Source organism: Gopherus evgoodei, chromosome 14, assembly GCF_007399415.2.
Source record: "Gopherus evgoodei ecotype Sinaloan lineage chromosome 14, rGopEvg1_v1.p, whole genome shotgun sequence".
Lineage (NCBI taxonomy): Eukaryota > Metazoa > Chordata > Testudines > Testudinidae > Gopherus > Gopherus evgoodei.
This window is the reverse complement of record NC_044335.1, coordinates 12,293,684-12,308,330: the sequence shown is the minus strand read 5'-3', so window position 1 is coordinate 12,308,330 and position 14,647 is coordinate 12,293,684.

The window sequence follows — 14,647 nt, the reverse complement described above, 5'->3', positions numbered from 1 at the left end:
TGTCTGGGCAGTGTTTCTCTGAAAGCAGCCTGAACTGGAATTACTTCTCCAGCTTGCTCCTGTAGTTGAAATGAACTCTTAAAAAGTAATAATTTCCCTGATTTACCTCTGCACTCTTAATAACTGTTGTTTTAGGTAACAAATCCCATCCTTTCACTCAGCTTCCGTTAATTTGCTGGATTTTCTGGTTGACTGGTGATATCTTAAATCAGTGATTTTCAACCAGCGGTCTGCGGATCCCGAAAGCTCCAAAGATTATGTCTAAGATTTCCAACGGGATCTGCACCTCCATTTGAAATATTTTAGGGGTCCACAAATGAAAAAAGTTTGAAAACCACTGGCTTATATGAACTTCTGCAGCCTGGTCCCATTGTGAGACAGCCCACTGAAACTGGCACGAATGTCACTCATCCTCGGGTGTTGAGGATGTTTTCCTATAGCTCTTGTCTCCACTGGGTTAGTATGCACAGGAATGTACGTGCATCAGTACAATCCCCCTAGTGCTGACGGGCTGAACTGGTGTAATAAGCATCTTGCACTGGTTTAGTTTACCTTGATTTCAAACTGGATTAAATCACACCAGTGCAAACCACTTTATACAAGTTTAGTTCCATTGGGTGAGATTCTCACCTTGCTCTGGCCCCTGTAAAGGGGCTCTAAAAGACTAGTTCACCCAGGGAAGAAATCTCTTAGAGCAGGAACTAAAGAAGACATTCACAGACTGTCTGCTGAGAACCCTCATGCAAACTCTAGCACAGGGCATATACCAGGGATGGGGCTGGAGGTGGAAGGGATGTGTTAAGGGGAAAGAAGAGGTGGAGCTGCAATCCACAGAGCTCTGGAAATTCTGAGCAGTGCAGATTGCCCCTATCTCCCCATGGCTGTCAAAGTTACTTTGTGGGCTGCTACAGGCCCCAGAGCAGCCAACAGTCAGGAGTACAGCTCTGTGGAGGATGGAAGTCCATTTCACGAAGTATTTTCAGTTATCAACATTTGGCTTTGTTTACAATTGTAACAAAAATCAAAGTGTTCAAAAATCTCCATAAGGAAAATTCTGAAATTAACTTCATTTCAAGTCGATTAAAACATTTCATTTTGATCTACACTTTTTTTTTGCATTATAATGTACAATTTTAATACAAAATAAAAGAATTCAAAATGAAAAATTGTTTCAAAATGAAACTTTTAAATGTTTCTCTCCAACCATACTGGAACTTTTTCCTGCCTGGGAAATTTTGTTTTCTTCTGAAACAAAATTCTGGAACTGCATACTCTGATGGACTATGAGTCCATCAGAGATTCTCTCACCAGCTTTACTTGAAAGCACGCAAAGGTAGCTTAAAGGTAAAGCCATCTTAACTACCACTCCCCTCTCCGGACAGCATTCTGTGTTGCAACTCTAAAAGGTGCAACATAAGGTACTGTCACGGAGTAGCGTATACAGTGGCAATGCAGGTGTAAAAGCAATCCTGAGTGGGGAGACAAGCACGACTAATAATATTACTGCATTGCCAAAGCATGGTGGGTTCCTTAGTCAATCCAACATCATGGGCAAATAGGGCTGCTGAATAGGTCTTTCCTCCTGCCAGTTAGGGCTAGTTAGTGAAACACACTGAGTCTCACTGGGGTTATTGCTTTATGACAGTCTATGGAAATAATGTAATTTTTGAACTATTTCACTACATGCAAAAATGGTTTCATATTGTACTAGCAACCTAATGATGCACAATCCAACCTAAAGGCAATAACTCTAAAAAGACATCTGTAGGGAGTTTACACTCAACATTTACTTGCCTTTCTGTAAGACACCGGCTACATGGAGACCTGTTTCATTATTTATTTTCACTGGCTTTTCACTAGTGCTAATAACCATAGAATCAAAGTGCCTCACAGTCAGTAATGAGATTATCCTTACAGCACCCCCCAGAAAGGAGGAAAATATTAGTACCTCATTTTAACAGATGGGGAACTGAAGCTCAGGGAGCTACAGACTCTAGTTCATTCTGGTGTTGATCCAGGTAGCCCAGGCAGGGATGTGTGGGTTATGCTCAATTCCCTTTACTCCCTAGTGTAGGCATGTAATCCAGATCACCATCTAACCCTAAGAGTTTGATCTGACCTATCTGGAGTTGATGTCTCAGTGAATCATCCGTGTATTATCCCATTGCATTCTTATTGCATAAGAGCTGTGAGTTATGATTTTCTTCTTCATGCAAGTTAGAGATGAGTTTGTTTCCTAACACAGTGAAATAAATGCATTACCCCTCCTACTTATGCAGAGGTATTAAAATTAAACTATAGTACAATCACACTAATTTTAACCTAAACATTATTTTAATGTTATATTTATGAATCTGTGACAATCCAGCTTATGATGTTACAATGTAATAACAATGAAATCCATCCTTAGTGATCCTAGAGTTATCTTTCCAAACAACAAAACCTATTTCTTTTTCACATTTTTCTTTCCATTAAGAATACTGTAGGCATTAGCTTTGTGAAATTACTACAGCAACGAATAAGGAACTGCTATATAAACCCACTTCCCTCCTTATAAAGAATTCGGGCCCTGCCAGGTAGGTTATTTGTTGTGTGGTTTAGAGAAGGCACATCACTTGTGACTTGAGCTGATGAAATTCTTCAACATTAATTCCATGAATATTTGCTCAGATAAAATAACTGACAGCTGTAGATTGTAGATCCTTTTGTGCTTGTTTCTCACAGGAAATCTTTTCATTGACTTCAGAAGGCTTTGGATCAGGCCTGCATTCTAGAAAATAAGTTCTTGAGCTTGGACTTTCATAGAAGCAGGACATTTCTAGCAAATGTTCGAGAATATTCATGGAAGGGAAACTGTGAATCACAGGTATTTCCATCAGAAACCTGTTTCTTTGACCAATTCTCAGCCAACTGGGGAAAGAAACAATACAATGTGACCTGGAAGTCCAATGAAAACTAATGGAGATAGTTCAAACTTAAAATCTCAAATGCTCACAATGAACTTCTCACTGACGATTTGCCAACCAGCAACTATTTATGGAATGTATTTGGTGAATATCTGCAAGTAAAGAATAAAAGCAAGGAAATATCAGTCTGATCATGGACAATATGTGAATAGAAAATGAGATGAAATTAATCAATTGAAGGATTGACTATGAATTATTCACTCTGATCTACCTTCATCTACATCTGTACATCTTATATGTCACCCACTGTGTAAGGGTTATAGATTTCCTGGTCCTCCACTAGAGAGGACCAGGATTTGTTGCAGCAGGGAGCTTAATAAATGTCGAAACTTCCTGGTTATGGAGTTTGTTCTCTAGTTGCTGCTTAAAACGTGGCTTTTGGTGTTTATATCCTTACACTACCTGGTGTCAGAAGTGAGTGAATCGTTCTTTCTAAAGAAGGAATAAGGGAAAGGAAAGAGACTTCCAGAGTGGTGAGTGGGAACAGTGGAAAATCAGGGAGGAAAGATGCAGGAGGAAGGCGGGGACCCCTGTCTCGCACAGCAATGGAGCCCATAGCAGAAGTCGCTTTGTTAGAGAAGTTTGATTGTGGCAACTCAGATCCGATCTGGCCTTGCTGAAACCAGAGACTTGAGCAATTCCAGTTGGCTTCTGGTTTAATAGAGAAAGCACAAGAATACCTTGTAAATGCCTTGTTATTTTTCATGGATGATGCTGACGCTGATGTCCTGGAGCTGATATCCTGGTGCCTTACCCCTCTCTGATGAGAAAAGGCAAGAGAATACACCAAAGTAAAAGAGGCATTTGATGCCCATTTCATAGGCAGACAGAACATTATATGGGAAAGGGCCAAATTTAATAGGAGATGCCCAGAAAAAGGAAAAAGCTGAGGCCTTTATTATTATAATTCATAGTCTTGCTGAATGTTGCCATTATGAAATGTTAACAGAAGAACTAATAATAGACAGGATAGTTATTGGTATAAGAGACACCAATTGATTAGCACAGCTTCAGTTAGACCCAAATCTCATACTAGCAAAAGTTATAGTGAAAGTGAGAATGCAAGAAACCACAAAAAAGCAGCAGTGTGACTGACATGCTAGCGGCATCAGGGAGACTGCATCAGACAGTACTGACACAGTAAAGAGAAAAAGACTCAAATGTGAAAGGAGCAGTCAGACCGAATTGACAACATAAGAACTGCACAAGTAGAGAGTGGGAGACCAAGAAACCTTAATAGGAGGGAAGCTTGGAAAGCTGTGGGAGACATGGCAAGATACCAAGCCACAGCGGGCAACAATGTCCAGCAAAAGAGGCAGAATATAGGAGATGCCACAAAATCTTTTTTGCGATAAAAAAGGGACATTTTGCAATAACATGCAGGTCACCAAGAGGGAGTGTTATCAGATAAGAATGAGGCCATACTTTTAGGGACTATGTCCACAGTAGAGCAGATGCACCTTGGTACAGAAGCATGAATCTTCAGGGTTGAAACCTTAAATTTAAAACTGATCCTGGAGCAGCAGTCACTGCAGTTCCAAAAAATTATTCCGGTAAAAGCTTTGTTATCCAGCATATTGGGGGAATGGGGATGCTGGTTAATCAAAAATTCTGGTTAACTAAGAGTTATGCTTACCAATGGAATACTAATTTTCAAAGAATTAGAATACAATAAAATGAATAAAGTATAAAATAGTGTACAGGTACTCACCAATCCAGTAGTCGTACCGCACTGCAGAATGGTTGGTGTATTAAAGCACTCAGATGTATACAGGTAAAGTTTTCTATGCAGTAGGTTATCTTATGACTAGGGCTGTTGATAAATCACAGTTAACTCATGCAATTATTGCAAAAAAATTAATCATGATTAATTGCAGTTTTAATCGCACTGTTAAACAATAGAACACCAATTGAAATGTATTAAATATTTTGGACATTTTTCTACATTTTCATGTACATTGTATTCTGCACTGTAATTGAAATCAAAGTGTATATTATTTTTATTTAAAATATTTGCACTGTAAAAATGATAAACAAAAGATATAGTATTTTTCAATTCACCTCATACAAGTACTGTAGTGTAATCTCTTTGTCCTGAAAGCACAACTTACAAATGTAGAATTTTTTGTTTCATAACTGCACTCAGAAACAAAACAATCTAAAACTTCAGAGCCTTCAAGTCCACTCAGTCCTACTTCTTGTTCAGCCAATTGCTAAGACAAACCAGTTTGTTTACATTTACAGGAGATAATGCTTCCCTTTTCTTTTTTACGATGTCACCAGAAAGTGAGAACAGGCATTTGCATGGCACTTTTGTAGCTGGCATTGCAAGGTGTTTATGTGCCAGATAGGTTAAAGATTCATATGCCCCTTCATGCTTCAGCCATCATTCCAGAGGACATGCTTCCATGCTGATGATGCTCATTAAATAAATAATATGTTAATTAAATTTGTGACTGAACTCCTTGTGAGAACTGAATGTTCCCTGCTCTGTTTTACCTGCATTCTGCCATATATTTCATGTTATAGCAGTCTCAGATGATCACCCAGCACGTGTTGTTCATTTTAAGAATACTTTCACTGCAGATTTGACAAAATGCAAAGAAGGTACAAATGTGAGATTTCTAAAGATAGCTACAGCACTCGACCCAAGGTTTAAGAATCTGCAATGCCTTCCAAAATCTGAGAGGGACGAGGTGTGGAGAAAATAGGTGACCAGACAGCAAATGTGAAAAATCAGGATGGGGTGAGGGGTAATAGGAGCCTATATAAAAAAAGGACCCCAAAATCGGGACTGTCCCTATAAAATTGGGACATCTGGTCACCCTAGGAGAAAAGCACACCAGCATAGGTCAACTCACACCTAGACGTGGGTCTAAGGGCTTATATTGTAGATGATGAGGGCACAATACACTGCAACTTGCCAGTGTAGACATACACTTAGGATCCTAAATCACTTAGGTGCTTTAGAAAGTTTTACTTCAAGTGATTTGGCTCAAGGTTACACAGAAAGTCTGTTCCAGAGCAATGAATGGAACCCAGGGGTCCTGAGTCCCAGGCTAGCACCCTAACAACTGAACCATACTTACTTCCTCTCTAAGGTATACAGAGCTATTCAGTGAGTTCATTTAGGACAACTCAGGTGAATGAAATTACTCACATATGCAAACGTCTGTAGGATCACACCCTTATTTAAGATTGTCTCCCTTTTCCCCATTAATGCATTACTTTAAATGAGGATGAAACCTGCTCTGTATTTCAGGGCATAAAGCTTCCACTCCACAGGATGAAAAGTGTCAATTTTAAGAGTAAATTATATTTTCATATCAGAATATAAACTCCAGTTTGTGAGAACATGGGTGTCCTTAAAATAAGTGGTAATAAAAAATTGAAAACAGCTAGTATTCTTGAATCAATTTGCACATCTTATAACTTTAAAAAATAATTTCTTTTTCTTCTGCCTCATTTGCCAACTCTGTATAGCTTTATGCTTGCCTTGTCGTTTCATCAAAAGTATGTCAGTCTGTAATTCGCAGTGTTTCTTTCAAATAAAAATAAATAAACTAACAAAAAAAAAAGCCTACATGAAAAAGCAGAAGCAAAGTCTTACCAGTATATTAAACTATGTAGGCATGGGGATCTCAGAGACTATGTATAATTTATTTCATGAACCACAGAGAGAACTGTAAAGACTCAACCTATAATTGTGACGATAATATCCTTCCATTGCTATTAATGGCTGTTGTCTGCGGAGTGTACAGTATTTATAATTTTCACAGCTCATTCGCGTCATAAATGAGACACGAATGCCATGGCAGACAAACACCCTGGAAGTACCGGATTTATCAGAATATCGGAGGCTGCTCTTTGGAGATGCTAAAAATGGAACCTTTTAAAATTATTTATTTATTGGGTTCCAAATTTTGAATTCCAAATGAAGATCTTACCAAGTTCATTAAAACTGATGGGCAATACAAAGTGAAAAGGTGCTGACTACAGAGTTGGAGGTTCTATGTAATATCTTCTAAAGGTATACACTTCTAATTCCTAAAACTACTGACATCTTATTTTTAAGCTTCTCCAAACTCCTCCAAATCCCAGGGGTCTGTAGCAGTCTTCCAAACCCCTGGCAGTACATTTACTTTCTTCTGAGTTAACTACTAGACCTAATTAAATAACACTGTCTCATCTGAGTAGATGATTTTCTTACAGTCTGAATACAAATTAAAATTCCAGTTCTGTTAACATTCAGGTCAGTTAATCAGAGTAAACCTCTTTAAAAACTAGAAGACTAGAGTGATTTCAAAGTCAATCACACTTGTAACTTGTTTTTAAAGATGTCGTTTGTAATAGTCTCTATTTGTACCCTTAAAAACAAAAGTGGGAAGTACTTAGATCAGCCTAATTTGGTGAAAGAAAAATAAGGAATTTTTCATAAAGGGACATTAAGAGCCTTGTTTTCAAAAGGGCAGGCATGCAGTTCTGAGTGTTAAAAAATGCATATGCAATTAACAAAAACTCCATCTGCAAATTGAGCATTTGTTCACATAATGGACCTGTTAGTAGTATAAATTGTTATTTGAATGTGGCGATTCAATATTACCAGCTCTTGCAATTTTATTGTGACTCCCATGATTCTGGGGCATCTGAGGATTTTTTTTTAACCTGTCATGACAATATGATGAAAGGCTTCCAAATTATGAATTTTCTCTTATTCAAAATGGTCACCGTCTCCTATTCTTGTCTGTGGGGCCAAAGCCAGCAAGATGGCCTCCATTTTCCTACAGTCTATCTGCATATGGAAGTGAGGCTGTCCTTCCTAAAGTTGGCTGCCTCCTGCCATTTTTTTCAGCCAAACTGAAACCAGGCTCCCAGGCAAAATGGCTGCCACTCTATAGTTCAAAGGCCCAGACAGGACACAGGGACTGCAAAGAGCAGCAGAGACACTGTGAAAGTTGGTTGGAAAGAATAAGAGGGAGCAGGAGGTAGATTTAGGGGGTGCAGGGGGATGTGGGGGTAAGAGAAAGGAGTAGGTTGGTCCAGAGCAGGGGGGAGGTAGGGCAAGTGGAGGGGGGATCCAGAGCTAGGGAAGAGATGGGAGGAAAGTAGCGGGCTGAGGCTCTGGAGCAGTAGATTGCAGTATGTGTGAGAAGTGCTGCCCACTCTTGGGCAGAGAAGTCAGGGGGCTGGTAAGTCAGGGAAGTGTTTCTTGCAAAAGGTCAAACTAATATTCTTGTTAATTCAACATTATAGCTCACATGAGTGATCAGTACATTGTTAAGTTTTTGCAGAGAAACACTGTAATTATAGGGTTATTTTTCGAATATCAGAAATACTTTCCACACTCATTTTTGTCTAAGCAGCAAAGAATCCTGTGGCACCTTATAGACTAACAGACATTTTGGAGCATGAGCTTTCGTGGGTCCAAAACGTCTGTTAGTCTATAAGCTGCCACAGGACTCTTTGCTGCTTTTACAGATCCAGACTAACACGGCTACCCCTCTGATACTTGACACCATTTTTGTCTAAGACTCTCTCTGCTGACATATTCCTCTGTACCTTGTTCAACTAAAGCAAGAGTTAGTGTAAAGTTCTTTACTATCTATATCTGTAACTCACCAACCCTAAAAAATAATAAGGTAAGTTCTATGTGTGAGTGTGAATTATGATGTATTCATTAGGTCAGAGGTTTTCAAACTATTTACCATCCAGCCCTTCTTTTATCAAGGAAATAAACTATGAGGACAGGGGCAGAACTGCTATGATGGTTGAGGGCATAATGAATTGCTGGGCTAGGGGGCAGGCAGATGAGGTGTTGGGGGCAGGGGAAAGCTTTGCATAATCAGGGAGCCAAAGAGAGTTCCTGTGGTGAGGGCCAGAATCACCATATTTTCTAAATGGGGGGGGGCGGGGGCTGGCAACTCCAATTCTCTCACTCACACACTGGGAGGGGCCAGGGCAGGGTGAGTTCAACAATGAAAAGACTGGCAAAAAAAGGCAATATCTTAAAAAAAAAAACCTCATGCTTTTGGAGCCAATCTCATGATTTTTTGGCCTCTGACTCTTGATTGTTGAACTTTTGAGACTAGCAATACTCTTAGAGCAATTTATAACAATGAGCCATCCAGCGCTCTAGGTATGTATTCAGTCTTTAGATTGGATTGATTGTCTTTAGGTGGTTATTTACTCTCACATAATGCACAAACCAAGGTCAGCCAATGAAATAAATAGGCAGCAGGTTTAAAACAAATGTAAGGAAGTACTTCTTCACAAAAGGCACAGTTAACCTGTGGAACTCATAGCTAGGGGATGCTGTGAAGGCCCAAAGTATAACTGGGTAAAAAAAAGAATTAGATAAGTTCATGGAAGTTAGGTCCATCAATGGCTATTTGCCAACATGGTCAGGGACACTACCCCTGCTCTGGGTGTCCCTAAACCTCTCACTGCTAGAAGCTGATATTGGACAATGGGGGTTGAATCACTTGATAAATTGCCCTGTTCTGTTCAATCCTTCTAAAGCATCCGCTACTGGCCACTGTCAAAAGACAGGACACTGGGCTAGATGGACCAGTGGTCTGACCCAGTATGGCTATTCTTATGTTCTTGTTTAATATTCAGTTTGGATATTCCTAAAAAAATATGCATCCCTGCCCACTTTTTTTAGGCACTGCTACCTGTCTTCTAAAAGTACAACATTGTTTGCAACTTTATCTTCATTTTACTCTCCTTGAGAATTACCCCTCTACTCTGGGGACTGTTCAACACCTTGTCGTTAACTCCAAACCTTTGGAAATACAGTACACATATTGCTGGTATTCAGTTATGAACCTAAGGCTGATTAGATTTTAAGTTATAGAATGTGAATCTATTCCAATACATAGAACAATCTCTCTAACTGAAAAATGGGCTTATACACACTGTTCTATATTTGCATTCTGTAGAACCATGTGAATAGTGGCTAAAAATGGACTGCAAATATTTGTTTGAATTTGAAAACTAATTTTGATTTGATCCTGCCCTTTTGTGTTCTCTTTCCTCAAATGTTTGTGCTCATTGTTATTGAAATCACCTTGCAGGCACAGAAATTCCCTTTCAGACACCAAGACACATGGGATGAAATCCTGGCTCAGTTGAGGACAATGGCAAAACTCCCATTGCCTTCATTAGGGCCAGGATTTCACCCCTCAGCTATTTCTCCCTCAACCTGTCATATTGACACAGGAAATCATGACTAAAATGCCAGAATTATTAGCTCTGCTTGAAAAGCAAAATGAGAACTTTAATTTCTAACTAGACAGTCAGCAAAGACAGGCAAGACGAGAGCTTGATTTAAGGTGAAATCTGTAGGAGAGAGAACTCTATGCCTCGTCACTCTCATTTTTTCACCTCCCCCCATTCCTACTTAGTATGTTCTCATAAAAAAGTACTACAGTATCCTACAGAAACGGTCCTTAAAAATTCAGCTGGCAATAGTGATGTAGTATCTTTGAATTCTTACTGTAGGATACCCTAGTATTTGTGTATGCTACAATTACTTCCATTTCTCAAATACTACTAATGTGGGAAAATATCTGAGAAATCTAATATGAACAGTAAAAGAAAAATGCACCCTAGGATTTATATTTCATCGCTTCAGAATTGTCAACACACGCCGCACAATCATATGGTTTCGCTTACTCTACTCCTACTCTACTTTCAGCTTGTTGGCTATGCCCAAGGGTGTAGTTTGTGTGTGCGACTAGACAGGTTCATAGCTAGGCTTATATCATGGTTCGTACCGTGCATGTGATTTTTTTTATTTGTTCCTACTTGTAATTTTATCACTTAGTTATTATTTTATAGTGATTTTTATTGTGCTCTTTACTACAGGAGTGTTGTGGGTATTAGAGTTAGCTATTGGATAGCAGGCCCCAAATGCAGTAGGCTGCCTGTGAAATGCAGTTGTATAGGTCGCCATAGGAACTGGATATTATACTTCTGTGCAGAAAAAAGGTTCATTCATCGTGATGGAGGAACCTCAGAAAGTGCAGCTCTTTGGGCCAGATAAGCAGCTGAAAGTGCTGAGGCCAATATTTCCAGAAGTGACTAGTGATTGTGGGTGCCCGACTTGACCCATCTTAAAAGGAGTTGATTTTCAGAAAGAGTTTGAGTGTATGACATTTGGCAGCCCCATATTACCAGACACCTTTGAAACCCTTGGCCTTACGGTTCATTCAAAGCACGGCCAGATGACTAGAACTATTGTTATTTGTATAGTCCTGTAGGTGTGCATGATGCTTTGTTGACAGATAAAAGGTACAGTGCCCTAAAGAGCTTACTTACAAACCAGATGGTCAACTTAGGCTGGTTGTTTTATCCAAATCAATTCTTTCATTCCCAATCATTTACAACCTAAAGTTGCAGCATGCTGTCCACAACCATAGTACACTCAATTAAAACCCCTTCCTGTATGTTAGCCCCTGCCCTCAGGAGGAATCCTTGAACACAGTCACTCTTGGATCCCCAAGAGCAGCCACTCTACCATTTGACCCAAGGGAGAGTCTCCATTTATTGTCCCTACTACCATTGCTGATATGCTTCTTCCAGGCCTCCAGACATTAGCAAGAGTAGCATTTGTAGAACAAATGGAGTGCCTCTGACAAGTAGTTCTCTCTAGATGAAAAGTCTAATTATCAAAGGATTCTTGTGGGTGACACAATCATTCTGTACAGGATCCCATCAAGTCTGTCATGTCCCTTTCCTTTATGGAGTTTATCTGGATGCTTCACCCAGTTCTAACAGTCAGCATGCTGTTGACATCCTCAGTGAGCATTCCCCTCCTGTGCCAGACTAGCAGTCAGTTGAAATCAGCTTGATGGACCAGCGGGTCAGGAGGAGACCAACATGGCATATTAGTTTTTAAGCTTCTTAGATAAAACATTCCAGGGAACTCTGGCAAAAGAGTGGGACCCTGCAGCTAGGAGAGGGGAAGTAATGGATGCTTCGTGTTTCTATTTGAAGGAGATCAATTGTATTACTAGAGATCAGGTGGCAAACTCACAACTGGTGGAATGGGCAGCCAAAGATCACTATTTTTCTTTTAAGCAAATCAATGTGTTAATTAGGTTTCTGTTGGGATTCTGCAGTTGCTAATGGAGATGGGGACCAATGGAGGATCATTAGTTTTTAGTATAAGCACTGCAGTTGTTAATCGGGTGAGATTGTGCTGTTGGGAAGGCAACAGATGAAAAGTATTTTTTATATTTGTCACTTTAAACTATCTCCACTGCAATAAGCATATTTAAAAATTAAGAAGCAAGTGAACAGTTATTACTCCCTTAGGACTGGAACACGGGGCAGTCTTTTCTTTACAGAGACAGCTGTCTTCCTAGCTTCCAAACCTGGGAACTCAGACGTGATGGAGACTATGTTGCCATTAGGAATATTCTTAATTTCTATTTCCTGGGCCTGTTCTTGCTCTTATTTAAGTTAGTGGCAAAGCTGCATTTGCTCAAATCAGCGTGTGATTAGGCCTATCCCATGTTTCCTTGTTAATGACACACATCCATACTTTATTTCATCTTTCAGTTTTTAAAGTTACCCTGATTATTCTGGGTGATTTCACACTGATATTTGGGCCATTCAGTACAGCCCAGGAGCTTTTCACATTTATCTCCTGTGCGGACCGTGTTAGTCTGCATCGCAGAGACCTTCATAGCAGGTTGTAAATTAAAATCTAGATTTTCAGATAAATTAGGGGCATAAATATGTTCCTAGTTTACACATGCAAGTGGATGACTTGTGTGCACCATGCGATAATGTGCATGTGCACATGTATTTATCAGATTTCCACAGCAATTACAGATGCACTAATGATTTGCTACTAATTTGCCAGGAATTTTACATTGGCCACTGCCGGAAGACAGGATATTGGGCTAGATGGGCCTTTGGTCTGTTCTTATGTTCACCCTTTTAACTTCTTTTTTTAAACCAAATAGATTGAGCTCCTTGAGTCTATTGCTATAAGGGAGATTTTCTAATCCTTTAATCATGGCTCTCCTCTGAACCCTCTCCAATTTATCAACATCTTTCTTGAAATGTTGGCACCAGAACTAGACAGAATATTCCAGCAGCGGTCACATCAGTGACAAATACAGAAGTAAAATAACTCTCTATTCCTATTCAAGATTCCCATGTTTATGTATCCGAGGATTGCATTAGCCCTTTTGGCCTGGGAGTTCATGTTTGCCATGACTCCCAACTATTTTTCAGGATCACAGCTTCCCAGTATACATTATGGTGTACATTCTTTATTCCTAGGTGTATAGATTTACATTTAGCCATATTAAAACACATGTTGTTTGCTTGCACCTAGCTTATCAAGCACTCCAGATCACTCTTACCTGTCTTCATTATTTACCACTCCCCCAATTTTGTATCATCTGAAAACTTTATTTGATAATTTTGTTTTCTTCCAGGTCATAGATTAAAATGTTAAATAGCACGTAGGGCCAAAAACTGGTCCGTATGGCACCCAACTAGAAACATACCCGCTCAATGATGATTTCCTGTTTACAATTATGTTTTGAGATTATCAGTTAGCTGGTTTTAATCCATTTAATGTGTGCCACATTTATATCATATCGTCAAAGCTTTTTAATCAAAATGTTGTGTGATACCAAGTCAAACACCTTACAGAAGTCTAAGTATATTACATCAAAACTATTATCTTTATAAAAAAAATTTATAATCTCAGCCAAAGAAGCATCAAGTTAGTTTTATAGGATCTATTTTTCATAAATCCATATTGATTGGCTCTAATTATATTACCGTATTTTTATTCTTTGATTAATCAAGTCCCATATCAGCCACTCCATTATCTTGCACAGGATCGATGTCTGTCTGACAGGCCTTTGATTACCCGAGTCATGTTTACCTTTTTAAAATATTGGCACAACATTAGCTTCCTTCCAGACTTCGGCAGTTTCCCCAGTGTTCCAAGACTTATTGAAAATCAACATTAATGGTCCAGCAAGCTCCTTAGCCAGCTGTTTTAAAACTCTTGAATGCAAGTTATCCAGACCTGCTGATTTAAAAGCATCTGATTTTAGTAGCTGCTATTTAACATCCTCCTGAGATGCTAGTGGAATGGAAAGAATATTATCATATGATAATGATATGATATGACTACATCATCTTTTCTAATACTGCAGGAAAAGCTGGCAGACTTTTGTGAGTTTTGCTAAAATGTAATTATAGAGCCCTCGGGCCAGGCTTGGAGGAAGCAGCCTTATTTATTTTTCTAAATAAGCATATCACATGATGGATAAGCTGTCAAGAAAAATCAAATTGCAGGGGACATAACTTCAAGGAAATAACTTACTGTCTCTCTCCACTGGATTCCCTGTAAATCTTTCTAAAAATATAAAAAATTAACAAGGTTTGTGGCCGTTATCAGAAATTATATTATGTTAATAATAATAATTTCTATAGCACGTTTCATCCCACAGGAACCTGAAATGTAGAAAACTGATATACATAAACAGAGAGCTTCATAAAAAAAGAGTTATTTATACTAGATCCTCATGGGGTGTAAATAAGAGATGCTCCAATTGATGACACTTATTTGATTAAAACTAGCCAAAGATCTGAAAACAATAAAACCTTTCCAAATTTTCACCTTTTGTTTTGTCTGGGGAGAA